Here is a 14409-nt window from a genome sequence, read left to right on the forward strand (position 1 = left end):
CAGGCTCTCTCCATTTAGGATGATGCTGTCTGTTGGCTTTGTATAAATACCCTTTATTATGTTGAGGAATTTTCCTTCTATTCCTATTTTGCTGAGTTTTTATCATGAATTGATGTTGGACTTTGTCAAATGCCGTTTCTGCATCAATTGATAAGATTTTTTTTGGTCTTTTGTTTTATTTATATGGTGGATTACATTTATTGTTTTTCTAATATTGAAGCAATCTTGCATACCTGGTGTAAATCCCACTTGGTCATGGTGGATTATTTTTTTGATATGTAGTTGAATTCTATTGGCTAGAATTTTGTTGAGGATTTTTGCATCTATGTTCGTGAGGGATATAGGTCTATTATTTTCTTTTTTTTGGTATCTTTACCTGGTTTTGGTATCAGGGATATGCTGGCTTCATAGAATGAGTTAGATAGTATTCCATGCTTTAAAATACCTTTAGTAGTAGTGGTGTTAACTCTTCCCTGAAAGTTTGGTAGAACTCTGCTGTGAAGCCAACTGGACCAGGGTTTTTTTTGGCGGGGGGGGGGGGGCGGGGGGTTTTGATTACCGTTTCAATCTCTTTTTTTGTTATGGGTCTATTTATTTGTTCTACTTCTGATTGTGTTAGTTTAAGTAGGTAGTGTGTTTCTAGGAATTCATTCATTTCTTCTAGGTTTGGAAATTTGTTAGAGTACAATTCTTTGTAGTAATCTGATATGGTTCTTTTAATTTCAGTTGGGTCTGTTGTGATATGGCCCATCTCGTCTCTTATTCAGGTTATTTGTTTCCTTTCCTGTATTTCTTTAGTCAGTTTGGCCAATGGTTTATCAACTTTGTTAACATTTTCGAAGAACCAGCTTTTGGCTTTGTTAATTCTTTCAATTGTTTTTGTATTCTCTAATTCATTTAATTCTCCTCTAATTTTTATTATTTGTTTTCTTCTGGTGTCTGATGGATTCTTTTGTTGCTCGCTTTCTATTTGTTCAAGTTGTACGGACAGTTCTCTGATTTTGGCTCTTTCTCCTTTATGTGTGTGTGCATTTACTAATATAAATTGACCTCTGAACACTGCTTTTGCTGTGTCCCAGATGTTTTTATAGGAAGTGTTTTCAGTCTCATTGCATTCTATGAATTTCTTTATTTCCTCTGTAATGTCTTCTATAACCCAGTCTTTTTTGAGAAGGGTATTGTTCAGTTTCCAAGTATTTGATTTCTTTTCCCTGATTTTTCTTTTATTGATTTCTATTTTTATGGCCTTATGGTCTGAGAAGATGCTTTGTAATATTTCGATGTTTTGGATTCTGCAAAGGTGTGTTTTATGTCCTAATATGTGATCTATTCTAGAGAATGTTCCATGTGCACTAGAAAAAAAATATATTTTGCACTTGTTGGGTGGAGCTTTCTGTGTATGTCTATGAGGTCAAGTTGGTTGATTGTAGCAAATAGATCTTCCGTGTCTCTATTGAGCTTCTTACTGTAAGTCCTATCCTTCACCAAAAGTGATGTGTTGAAGTCTCCTGCTATAATTGTGGAGGCATCTATCTCAATTTTCAATTCTTTTAAAGTTTGCTTTATGTAACTTGACGCCCTGTCGTTGGGTGCAAAAATATTTAATATCGTTATATCATGCTGGTAAATTGTCCCTTTAATCATTATGTAGTGTCCTTCTTTATCCTTTTTGATGGACTTAAGTTTAAAGTCTATTTTGTCAGAAATAATTATTGCCACTCGTGCTCTTTTTGATTGCTGTTTGCTTAATATATTATTTTCCATCCTTTGAGTTTTTTTTTTTTAATTTTTATTGAGCTGCTAGTGAACATTTACAAATCAAGTCAGTCTGTCACATATAAGTTTATATACACCTTACTCCATACTCCCACTTACTCTCCCCCTAATGAGTCAACCCTTCCAGACTCTCCTTTTGTGACAATTTTGCCAGCTTCCAACCCTCTCTACCCTACTATCCCCCCTCCAGACAGGAGATGCCAACACAGTCTCAAGTGTCCACATGATACAAGTAGCTCACTCTTCATCAGCATCTCTCTCCTACCCATTGTCCAGTCCCTTCCATGCCTGATGGTCCCTTCCATGTCTGATGAGTTGTCTTCGGGAATGGTTCCTGTCCTGGGCCAACAGAAGGTTTGGGGACCATGACCGCTGGGATTCCTCTAGTCTCAGTCGGACCATTAAGTACGGTCTTTTTATGAGAATTTGGGATCTGCATCCCACTGATCTCCTGCTCCCTCAGGGGTTCTCTGTTGTGCTCCCTGTCAGAGCAGCCATCGGTTGTGGCTGGGCACCATCTAGCTCTTCTGGTCTCAGGATGATGTAAGTCTCTGGTTCCTGTGGCCCTTTCTGTCTCTTGGGCTCATAGTTGTCGTGTGACCTTGGTGTTCTTCATTTTCCTTTGATCCAGGTGGGTTGAGACCAACTGTCCATCCTTTGAGTTTTAGTTTGTTTTTGTTTCTAAGTCTAAGATGTGTCTCTTGTAGGCAGCATATAGGCAGATTGTGTTTTTTTATCCAGTCTGAGACTTTCTGTCTCTTTATTGGTGCATTTAGTCCATTTACATTCAGGGTAATTATAGGTAAGTATGAGTTTATTGCTGTCATTTTGATACCTTTTTCTGTGTGTTGTTGACAATTTCATTTTTCCACTTACTTTTTTGTGCTGAGTTTTTCTTTGTAAATTGTGTGTTCCTTATTTTCACATTAGTTGAGTTTATTTTTGCTGAGTCATTACATTTATCTTGGTTTTTATTTTGAGTTATGGAATTGTTAGACCTCTTTGTGGTTATCTTAATATTTACCCCTACTTTTCTAAGTAAAAACCTAACTTGTATCATCCTATATCGCCTTGTTTTTCTCTCCATGTGGAAGATCTGTGCCTCCTATATTTAGTCCCTCTTTTTTGATTATTGTAATCTTTTACATAATGACTTCAATGATTCCGTTTTGAGCATTTTTTTTTCTTTTTTAAATTAATCTTAGTTTTTGTGATTTCCCTATTTGAGTTGATATCAGGTTGTTCTGTTCTGTGACCTTGTGTTGTCTTCGTATCTGATATTATTGATTTTCTGACCAATTTCCTTTAGTAATTCTTGTAGTTTTTGTTTGGTTTTTGCAAATTCTCTAACCTTGTGTTTATCTGTAAATGTCTTAATTTCACCTTCATATTTGAGAGAGAGTTTTGCTGGCTATATGATTCTTGGTTGGCAGTTTTCCTCCTTCAGTACACTATATATGTCATCCCATTGCCTTCTTGACTGCATGGTTTCTGCTGAGTAGTCTGAACTTATTGATTTTCCTTTGTTGGTAACTTTTTGTTTTTCCCTCGCTGCTTTTAAAATGTTCTCTTTATCTTTGGTTTTGGCAAGTTTGATGATAATATACTTTGGTGATTTTCTTTTGGGATCTGTTTTGTATGGTGTTTGATGAGCATCCTGGATAGATATCCTTTCATCTTTCATGATGCCAGGGAGGTTCTCTGCCAACAGATCTTCAACTATTCTCTCTGTATTTTCTGTTATCCCTCCTTGTTCTGGAACTCCAATAACACTCAGGTTATTCTTCTTGATAGAGTCCCACATGACTCAGGGTTTCTTCAATTTTTTAAATTCTTTTATCTGATTTTTTCTTCAACTATTTTGGTGTCAACTGCCTCATTCTCCAACTCTCTCACTCTGCATTCCAATTCCGTGATTCTGCTCCTCCGACTTCCTATTGAGTTGTCTAATTCTGTAATTTTATTGTTAATCTTTTGGATTTCTGAATGCTGTCTCTCTATGGATTCTTGCAGCTTATTAATTTTTCCACTATGTTCTTGAATAATCTTTTTGATTTCTTCAACTGCTTTATCAGTGTGTTCCTTGGCTTTTTCTGTTGATTGCCTTATTTCATTTCTGACGTCATCTCTGATGTCTTGAAGCATTCTGTATATTAATTTTTTATATTCTACCTCTGGCAATTCCAGGATTGTATCTTCATTTGTGAAAGATTTTGATTCTTTAATTTGGGGAGTTGTAGAAGCAATCATGGTCTGCTTCTTTATGTAATTTGATATCGACTGCTGTCTCTGAGCCATCTATAAGATATTGTAATGATTTATTTTGTGTTTATTCACTGAGTCTTACCTTCTTGTTTTGTTTTCTTTCAATATACCCAGATGGGCTACTAGATTGTGCTATCTTGATTGTTGTAACCTTTGAATCACTTATGTTCTATTACCACCTGGTTTGAGCTGTTACCAGATATATAAGCATATGAGTCCATTCACTATTCTTGAATAGAATCAGCTTACATGTTCTTTTTGTATGTCACCAAGTGTGTGGTGTAACCTGTCACCTATTAACTTAGAGGAGTAGAGGTGATAGTTGTATGCACCAGTTTCTAGTAGCAGCAGGTGTTCACACTCTGAGGAGTGCAGGATGCTGACAGCCTTCCCCCACTTGCCAGTGAGGTAGGTATGTCTCTATTCCTAGAGCACTTTGGTGGGTGGGGTCTGCAGCTGTACCTTAGGCACCCAATGCTTGTATCTCTAAAGATTGGTAGGCTTCACTATGCTCAGACCCCATTAGCAGGTGGCTAGGTGGTATGGGTGGAGCTTCAGAACTCAGTCCCCTGCTATGGATCAGTGAGGGCTCTGTTTAATAGGTAGAGAGGTATCGGACCTCCAAAACTTGTCTTTCCACTGCTTGCCTTTGCATTATAATAGCCACCTGGTTCCCTGTAGGGATGAAAGCCAAAGACTGTGGATCTCTTATGCTTGGCTGGAGCTGGTTCTGCATTATTATTCCAGTTTAGCAAAGTCAGGGAAGGATTTTTCCACCCTCGATTGTTAACTGCTGCTTCTCTCAGCCAGGAGAATGAGTTAGGAAAACAAACAAACAAACAAACAAAAAACCGTGCAGAGCACTTTACTCCCTGGCCCAGGAAATTCCAATGTTAATGAAGCTGCCTGGGGCAGGGAGGGTAGGGATCAGATGGGTAGGAGAGAGTAGTGTAGCAATATAGACAAAGTTACTTATCTTGTTTGCTGAAGGCTGTTTTACCTGAGATTCCAGAGGGACGTGTAGCCTGTGTGAGCTGGCTGGGTCAAGTTTACCCCCTAGGGTCTGGCCTGCATCCAGTGCTTACGCCATCTCAGGAAGCCCTGATCAGCTCCTCTGCGCTTAGTCCAAAGCCCAGCAGCATGGTTTTCTGACTGGGACCCTGGCTCTGGGCTCTGAAAACAGTCACTGCCTCTCCACTGTTGCTCGTTCTCCTGTTAGACGCATCAGTGTGCAGCGTGCTTGAGCTGGCTGAGTCTTTACCGAGGTTACTCCAGGGGGTTAGGGGTTAGGGCAGCGTCCCATGTTTGCCACATCTCAGTAAACCACGATCAGCCCAACAAGCCTGGCACCAGGGAACCATGAGGGCTCAAGGTTGTGGCATGGGACGCCTGTTCCAGAAGCAGTTGCTATTTCAGGGTATGGCTTTTCACTCCCCTGTCACTCAGGTCAACTCCTTAGTTCAGTGTTTGATGGTCAGGGTTCGTAGATTGTCACTTATGTGATTGATTCACTTGTTTTTCTGAGTCTTTGTTGCAAGAGGGATCTGCAGTAGCTTCTACCTAGTCAGCCACCTAGGCCCTCCTCTTGCTCATATTAATTTGATTTAATAACATCTTTCCTGTTTCTAATGACCATAAGCTTCTCAGGGAACAAAGATACCCTGCCTAATGTTCTTTCCACCTTAAAAAACATTATTTTTTGAAGCCTCAGTTAGTTCAAAACAAAGTGAACCACACATTGGCCTCATTAGAAGTTGCTGCTGCGAGAATCACAGGGAGTGCTTTATAAGACTATGGGAATATCATGTGCACTCATTCAAGAACAGGTAATTATGGAAACAAACACTTTGCACCTTAAGCAGCTGTTGTTTGTTTCCCTACTGATTTATTTTTTCTGAAAAGTTTAACTATTAAATCTATCGTTTTTGCATTTGATGTTGCCCAATAAATGGCATTTATCAGATTCCCATGACAATGTTATAATTTATTGCATCTACAAGTGTTTTTTTTTTTTTCAAAAATTTCTACTTAATTAAATTCCAGTCTAGTGTTTCATGAAGATGGGGAAAAAAAAAAAAATTCTTTCAATGGGAATAGCATTTCTTAAAGGGTACTTATTAAGTTTCTTGAATTTCCCTTAACAGGTTTAATGAAGGAAATAGGGTAAGATCATTTTTTGAAGTGTGTAATACATGATTGGCATTGTGCAGTTTTTGCTTTATTTATATGCAGTAAATTAATTCTCAAATGATCTTACAAGATATACATTGTAATTACCTCTCATAAATGAAGAAAACTGGGATTTAGAAGTACTAAATGTCACTCCCCAGTTAATATCAATGATGCAACATAACATCAATGCACATGTTCTTTCTACTTTTCCAGAAAATAACGTATAGGAAACCATCTGAAGTGGTTGACCCCCAAGTCTAAATATAGGTGAGTGGTGGATGTGAACAATAAAATGTACTTAATTTCCTAGGAGATTGCTTCTCTATCATTCCCATTCTAATAATGTTAAAAATAAAAAAAAAACAGGAAAGAGAAAATTCATGTAACTTATCTCCTCAACTTTTAATTTTAACATAAGGCATTGATTTATTTAGTAGTAATTAATTAACTTTGCCTCTGATAATCTTAAAATCATATAAAATCATAATTCTATGGAATGAAGCTAAGTGACAGTTCTGAATACTTGACACCACTGTTGCAATCTCTGTCATTTTCTTCCTTTTTTTTTTTTACTTTTGATTTTGAAAAAATTCTGGACTAACAGAAGAAAATTTATAGCCCTTTACCAGCTTCCTCTAGTGATATCGTCTTACAAGATCTTAATATAATTATGGAAACAAGAAAAATAACATTACTACAGTGTTATCAACTAATCTACAAATATTATATGAATTTTTCCAGTTGTCCTACTAACATCTTTTATTTTGGTCCAGCATTCCATTTACGTGTCATATTTCTGTAGTTTCCTTCACTCTTTGACACAGTTTGTCAGGCGTTATGTCTTTAGTGACCTTGGCACTTTTGAAGAGTACTGGATTTGTTGGTTTATTTGTTTTTGATGGAATGTCTCTCAATTTAGGTTTGTCTAAAATGCTTTCCCATGATTAGACTGAGGTTGTGCAGTTTGTAACAAGGATATTATTGAGGTTATGTCATTCCCTTCAATTTGTCATATTAAGTTGTACATGATGTCATATGTCTTATTACTGACATTGTTATTTTGATCATTTGATTTAGGTGGTGCCTGTCAGGTTTCTTCAGTGAGGAAATATTTTGAGACTGTGCACATATCCCTTTTCTTACCATGTTTTGCCCACGAATTTTAATACCTAATGATGATTCTTGCCCACAACAATTATTATTATTGTGATGTTTGCTATCTGCGATTTTCTACTTCCTATATTTATAAATTAAAATTTTGCAATAGGAAGACATTTCTTTTTCTTAATTTTTTTATGTTTGTTTATTTATTTATTCAATCATTTACTTATATCATAAAGGACTTGTGGATACTTATTTTATGTTAGGGCACAATACCATCAGTATTTATTTTGTTGTTTACACTGCTGCATTCTCTCAAAGGTATTCCGATTTGAAAGACATAGGCCTGGAGATTTGGGAGCAGTAAAGAAAACCTTCTATCCCTCATTTTCCTGGTATTGATTGAACGGCTTTACTGCTCTAACAAAGAGATTCCATGACGTAGTTAGTGCCAATGAAGTAGGTTTGCTTCTGATGTAACAATTGAGATTCAGGCCTCCCATGACTAAAAGCGACTTCCATTTTTAACAAGTAGCTTTTGCTTGTGGGTCCATGAGAACTTCTGCAATTCTCCCTATCTCCTGACCAACAGAGAGAGGAAAAACACAACGAGATTGCATGTCAAATTGGAAGCCAATTTCTTTCAAATTTCATTGGCCAAAAGTAGTAGTACGACCACAGCTGTCTGTGAAGAGGGCTGGAAAAACTAGGGTAGCCGAAAATGTAGCTCTAGCATCTATAGAATAAAAACTGTATTATGATGGAAGAAGAAGGAAAAAAATAGTAAGTAATGATCAATATGAAACAAAATAATGAAGTTCACCAATGTAGTATCTTTCTGAACAGAAACTCATGGTGATTCATTTCAGTATAATAGCTTAATAGATTGAGGGATGTTAATGAAAGACTGAAATAAGACATTCTAAATTTGAATGAAAAATGTTTAAACTTTGAGTGATTCCTTATTCCAGTAAATGACATATCCCTATTATGCAGATGCCAACACTTCTCATTTCATGTTTACTTTTACCTCACTAGATATGAAAATATTTTGCATAGCAAAAGTTAGATAATCAATATGTATTTGTTGGATGAATTATCAAACAATCCTTAGATGAAATCTCTAGACAGCTGGTTAAGCTGAGTAGACAGTGAACAGTGAAAAGTATAATTTTTGTTGTTGTTAGGTACAGTTAAGTCTGTTCCAACTCATAGTGACCCTAAGCACAAGAGAACAAAACTTTGCCTGGTCCTGTGGCATCCTCACAATTTTTGCTGTGTTTGAGCCCATTGTTCCAGGCACTGTGTCAATCTTATCTTCTTTCTTTTTTTTACTGGGTTTTTTGGGATGCTTTACCAAGTACGATGTCCTTCTCCAGGGACTGGTCTTCCTTGATGACATGTCCAAAGTATGGGAGACAAAGTATGGTCACCCTTGCTCCTAAGGAGCACTCTGGGCATACTTCTTCCAAGACAGATTTGTTCATTCTTCTGGCAGTCCATTGTATATTCAATATTCTTGACCAACATAATCATTAAAAGACACCAATTCTTCTTTGGTCTCCCTTGTTCGTTGTCCAGCTTTCACATACATATGAGGTGATTGAAAATACAACGCCTTGGGTCAGGTGTACCTTAGTCCTCAAGGTGACATCTTTGCTTTTTAACACTTTAAAGAAGTCTTTTGTAGCAAATTTGTCCCGTGTAATACATCTTTTGATTTCTTGACTGCTGCTTCCGTGGCTGTTGATTGTGGATCCAAGTAAAACGAAATCCTTGACAACTTCAATCTTTTCTCCTTTCGTCATGATGTTGCTTATTGGTCCACTTGTGAGGATTTTTGTTTCCTTTATGTTGAGGTGTAATCCATACTGAAGGCTGTAGTCTTTGATCTTCATCAATAAGTGCTTCAAGTACTCTTCACTTTAAGCAAGGAAGGTGTGTCATCTGCATATCCCAGGTTGTTGATGAGCCATTCACCAATCCTGATGTTACATTCTTGTTCATATAATCCAGCTTCTGAGACTATTTGCTCAGTATACAGATTAAATAAGTATGGTGGAAAGATACAACCCTGACACACAGCTTTCCTGATTTTAATCCCCTCAGTATCCCCTGTGCTCGAACACCTACCTCTTGGTCTATGTATAGGTTCCTCATGAACACAATTAAGTGTTCTGGAAATCCCATTCTTCTGAGTGTTATTCATAATTTCTTACGATCCACACAGTGGATTATATTTGCATAATCAATAAAACGCAAGTAAATGTCTTTCCAGTATTCTCTGCTTTGAATCAAGATCCAACTGATATCACAATGATAGCCCTCTTTCCATCCTGTTTTGAATTCAGCTTGAATTTCTGGCAGTATAATAAATAACGCAAATATTTAAATATAATAATAAATACATAATATGCAACATAATATAATATAACTTAATATTACTATCAACAAAACCAAACCAGTAGTCAGCAGGTCAACTCTGACTCATGGTGACTCCACGTTTTTCAGAGTAGAACTGTGCTCCATAGGGTTTTCAATGATTTTTTTTTTTGAAGTAGATTACCAGGCCTTTCTTCTGTGACATCTCTGAGTGAGTTTGCAATTCCAATCTTTCAGTTAATAGCCCAGCACTTAACCATTCCTGCCATTCAGGGACTCCTAATATTAGCACTAGTTATGTTGAAATTATAATTTCCTTTGCATAAGTACAATATCATTTTTTATGCACTTACATGTGCCAGCTCTCACAAAAAGCCTATGAAATAAAATATAGTATTATCTCGATATTTTGCATAAAGAAACCAAGACACAGAAATTTTAAATAATTTGCTTAAGATCCTAGGAATATAAAGGTATGTTAAAAAAGAAAGTACCATATCACTATACTGCAACAAATTATATATTTCAAAATGGTGACAACAACATATTGCATCAAACATTCATTTCGTACAAGCCAATTTTGAAACTTCTCTTATTAAGAAGTGGGGTCTGTGTTCACTCCCCTAAAACCTACGTGGGTTGATGACTACAATAGAAGTTACTCTATACAGCTTCCAAGTAAGGTCATAAAAGACATTGCAGCATCTGTCTGTTGCTAAGAGAGTTGCACTGGAGGCCTGAGCTGCAGTGTAAGCAGTCTTAAGGATGTTATTTTGGATGGAATTGCATCCCCTCAAGATATGTATTGAAGTCCTACATCCTTTACCTGTGGATGTGATCCTGCTCAGAAATAGGTTTTTTTTTTCTGTTGTTATGTTAATGAGGCTGTACCAGAGACGGGTGGGTCCTAAACCTCATCATTTCTGAGTTATAAAAAGAACAAAATAAGCAGAGAGACCCACAGAGGGCAAAGATAGACTCCACGTGAAGACCTGTCTGTAAGCAAAAGTGTGCCTGATACTGCCAGTAGACTCCAGAACCTAGGAGAGGAAGCAGAAGGAATCCAAGTAGCGAAGACCCTGATTTGGATTTACGGCCTCTAAAACTGTGAGAAGATAAATTCCTGTTCTTTGAAACCCCTCTCTTGTGGCGTTTTTTGTTAGGGCAGCACTGTTGTTGTTTGTTGTTAGGTGCTGTCGAGTCAGTTCCAACTCATAGCGACCCTATGCACAACAGAACGAAACACTGCCCTGTCCTGTGCCATCCTTACAATCGTTGTTATGCTTGAGCTCATTGTTGCAGCCACTGTGTCAATCCACCTCATTGAGGGTCGTCCTCTTTTCCAATGACCCTGTACTCTGCCAACCATGATGTCCTTCTCCAGGGAATGATCCATCCTGACAACATGTGCCAAGTATGTAAGATGCAGTTTCGCCATCCTTGCCTCTAAGGAGCATTCTGGTTGTACTTCTAAGGCAGATTTGTTCATTCTTTTGGCAGTCCATGGTATAGTCAATATTCTTCACCAACACCACAATTCAAATGCATCAATTTTTCTTTGGTCTTCCTTATGCATTGTCCAGCTTTCACATGAATATGATGTGATTGAAAATACCATGGCTTGGGTCAGGCGCACCTTAGTCTTCAGGGTGACAACTTTGCTCTTCAACACTTTGAAGAGGTCCTTTGCAGCAGATTTGCCCAATGAAATGCGTCTTTTGATTTCTTGACTGCTACTTCCATGCCTGTTGATTGTGGATCCAAGTAAAATGAAATCCTTGACAACTTCAACATTTTCTCCGTTTATCATGATGTTGCTCATTGGGCCAGTTTGAGGATTTTTGTTTTCTTTACGTTGAGGTGTAATCCATACTGAAGGCTGTGGTCTTTGATCTTCATCAGTAAGTGCTTCAAGTCCTCTTCACTTTCAGCAAGCAAGGTTGTGTCATGTGCATAATGCAGGTTGTTAATGAGTCTTCCTCCAATCCTGACGCCCCGTTCTTCTTCATATAGTCCAGCTTCTCAAATTATTTGTTCAGCATACAGATTAAATAGGTATAGTGAAAGAATACAACCCTGACACACACCTTTCCTGACTTTAAACCAATCAGTATCCCCAGGTTCTGTCCAAACAACTGCCTCTTGATCTATGTAAAGGTTCCTCATGAGCACAGTTAAGTGTTCTGGAATTCCCATTCTTCTCAGTGTTATCCATAGTTTGTCATGATCCACACAGTCGAATGACTTTGCATAGTCAATAAAACACAGGTAAACATCCTTCTGGTATTCTCTGCTTTCAGCCAGAATCCATCTGACATCAGCAATGATGTCCCTGGTTCCATGTTCTCTTCTGAAACCAGCCTGAATTTCTGGCAGTTTCCTGTCGATATACTCCTGCAACCATTTTTTAAAGATCTTCAGCAAAATTTTGCTTGCATGTAATATTAATGATATTGTTCTATAATTTCCACATTCAGTTGAATCACCTTTCCTGGGAATAGGCATAAATATGGATCTCTTCCAGTCATTTGGCCAGGAAGCTGTCTTCCATATTTCTTGGCATAGATGAGTGAGCACCTCCAGCGCTGCATCTGTTTGTTGAAACATCTCAGTTGATATTCCATCAGTTCCTGGACCCTTGTTTTTCAACAATGCCTTCAGAGAAGCTTGGGCTTCTTCCTTCAGTACTATCGGTTCCTGATCATATGCCACCTCTGAAATGGTTGAATATCGACTAATTCTTTTTGGTATAATGATTCTGTGTATTCCTTCCATCTTGTTTTGATGCTTCCTGCGTCATTTAATATTTTCCCCATGGAATCCTCCAGTATTGCAACTAGAGGCTTAAATTTTTTTTCAGTTCTTTCAGCTTGAGAAATGCCGATTGTGTTCTTCCCTTTTAGTTTTCTATCTCCAGCACTTTGCACATGTCATTATACTTTGTCTTCTCCAGAGGCCCTTTGAAATCTTCTGTTCAGTTCTTTTACTTCATCAATTCTTCCTTTTGCTTTAGCTACTCGACGCTCGAGAGCAAGTTTCAGAGTCTCCTATAACACCCATCTTGGTCTTTTCTTTCTTTCCTGTCTTTTCAGTGACCTCTTGCTTTCTTCATGGATGATGTCCTTGATGTCATTCCACAACTCGTCTGGTCTTTGGTCACTAGTGTTCAGTGCTTCAAATCTATTCTTGAGATGGTCTCTAAATTCAGATGGGATATACTCAAGGTCATATTTTGCCTCTCGTGGACTTGCTCTGATTTTCTTCAGTTTCAGCTTGAACTTGCATACGAGCAATTGATGGTCTGTTCCACAGTTGGCCCCTGGCCTTGCTCTGACTGATGATATTGAGCTTTTCCGTCCTCTCTTTCCACAGATGTAGTCAATTTGACTTCTGTGTGTTCCATCTGGTGAGGTCCATGTGTATAGTTGACGTTTATGTTGGTGAAAGAAGGTATTTGGAATGAGAGTAGAGGAGGGTACGGGAGGAGAGGCTAGACTAGCACACAACAGAACACAATAGAAAGAACAGAATAGAATTAAGTCGAGTCGGGTCCAGTAGAATAGAGTCAAATCGAGTTGAAGAGAGCCCAAAAGAGCCGAACAGAGCTGAATACAGCCGAATTGACCAAATTCAAGGTGAATCGAGATGAATCATGTCTACTCATTCGAAATGTGTCGAATCGAATCAAATAGATTAGTGTAGGGAAGGTAAGGTTAGAGTAGGGTAGAGAAGAATAGAATAGAGTAGAATAGAACAGAACAGAAAGAATAGAGTAGACTAGAGTCAAATAGAGTTGAATACTGCCAAAAAGAGCCGAATAGAGTGGAAAAGAGCCGAATAGAACCGAATCGAGTGTAATGGAGCAGAAAGGAGATGAATCGAGCTGATATGACCCGAATCAGGTCAAATCCCCTTCAAGTGTGTCGAATAGCATAGAACAGATTACACTAGGCTAAGTTAAGTTAGGGTAGGGTAGGGTAGAATAGCGTGCAGTAGAACCGATCAGAACAGAACAGAACTGAAAGAATAGCATAGGGTCGAGACGAGCAGAGTATAGAAGAGTAGAGTAGACTAGAGTCGAATATTGCCGAATAGAGCCAAATACAGCCAAATAGAGCCAAAAAGAGCTAAATCGATAGAAATCAAGACGAATCACGCCGAATCCCGTGGAATCGTGCTGTATCGCGTCAAATCCCGTCGAATTGCATTGAATCTGATCAATTCAAATCAAATCAAATCCAATCGATTAGAATAGACTAGAGTAGGGTAGAGTACAAAATTCTGTCATTTGATCTATAGCATTGTTTTTATCACCAAGGCCATATTTTCCAACTACTAATCCTTCTTCTTTGTTTCCAACTTTGCATTCCAATCGCCTGTAAGTATCAATGCATCTTTGTTGCATGTTCAATCAATTTCAGACTGCAGCAGCTGATAAAAATCTTCTATTTCTTCATCTTTGGCCCTAGTGGTTGGTCCCTAAATTTGAATAATAGTCGTATTAACTGGTCTTCCTTGTAGGCTTATGGATATTACCCTATCACTGACAGCATTGTAGTTCGGGATAGATCTTGAAATATTCTTTTTGATGATGAATGCAACACCATTCCTCTTAGAGTTGTCATTCCCAACATAGTAGACTATACGATTGTCCGGTTCAAAATGGTCAATATCAGTCCATGACAGCTTGTTAATGCCTAGGATATCAATGTT

The sequence above is a fragment of the Elephas maximus genome, chromosome 24 (genome assembly GCF_024166365.1).
Source record: "Elephas maximus indicus isolate mEleMax1 chromosome 24, mEleMax1 primary haplotype, whole genome shotgun sequence".
Lineage (NCBI taxonomy): Eukaryota > Metazoa > Chordata > Mammalia > Proboscidea > Elephantidae > Elephas > Elephas maximus.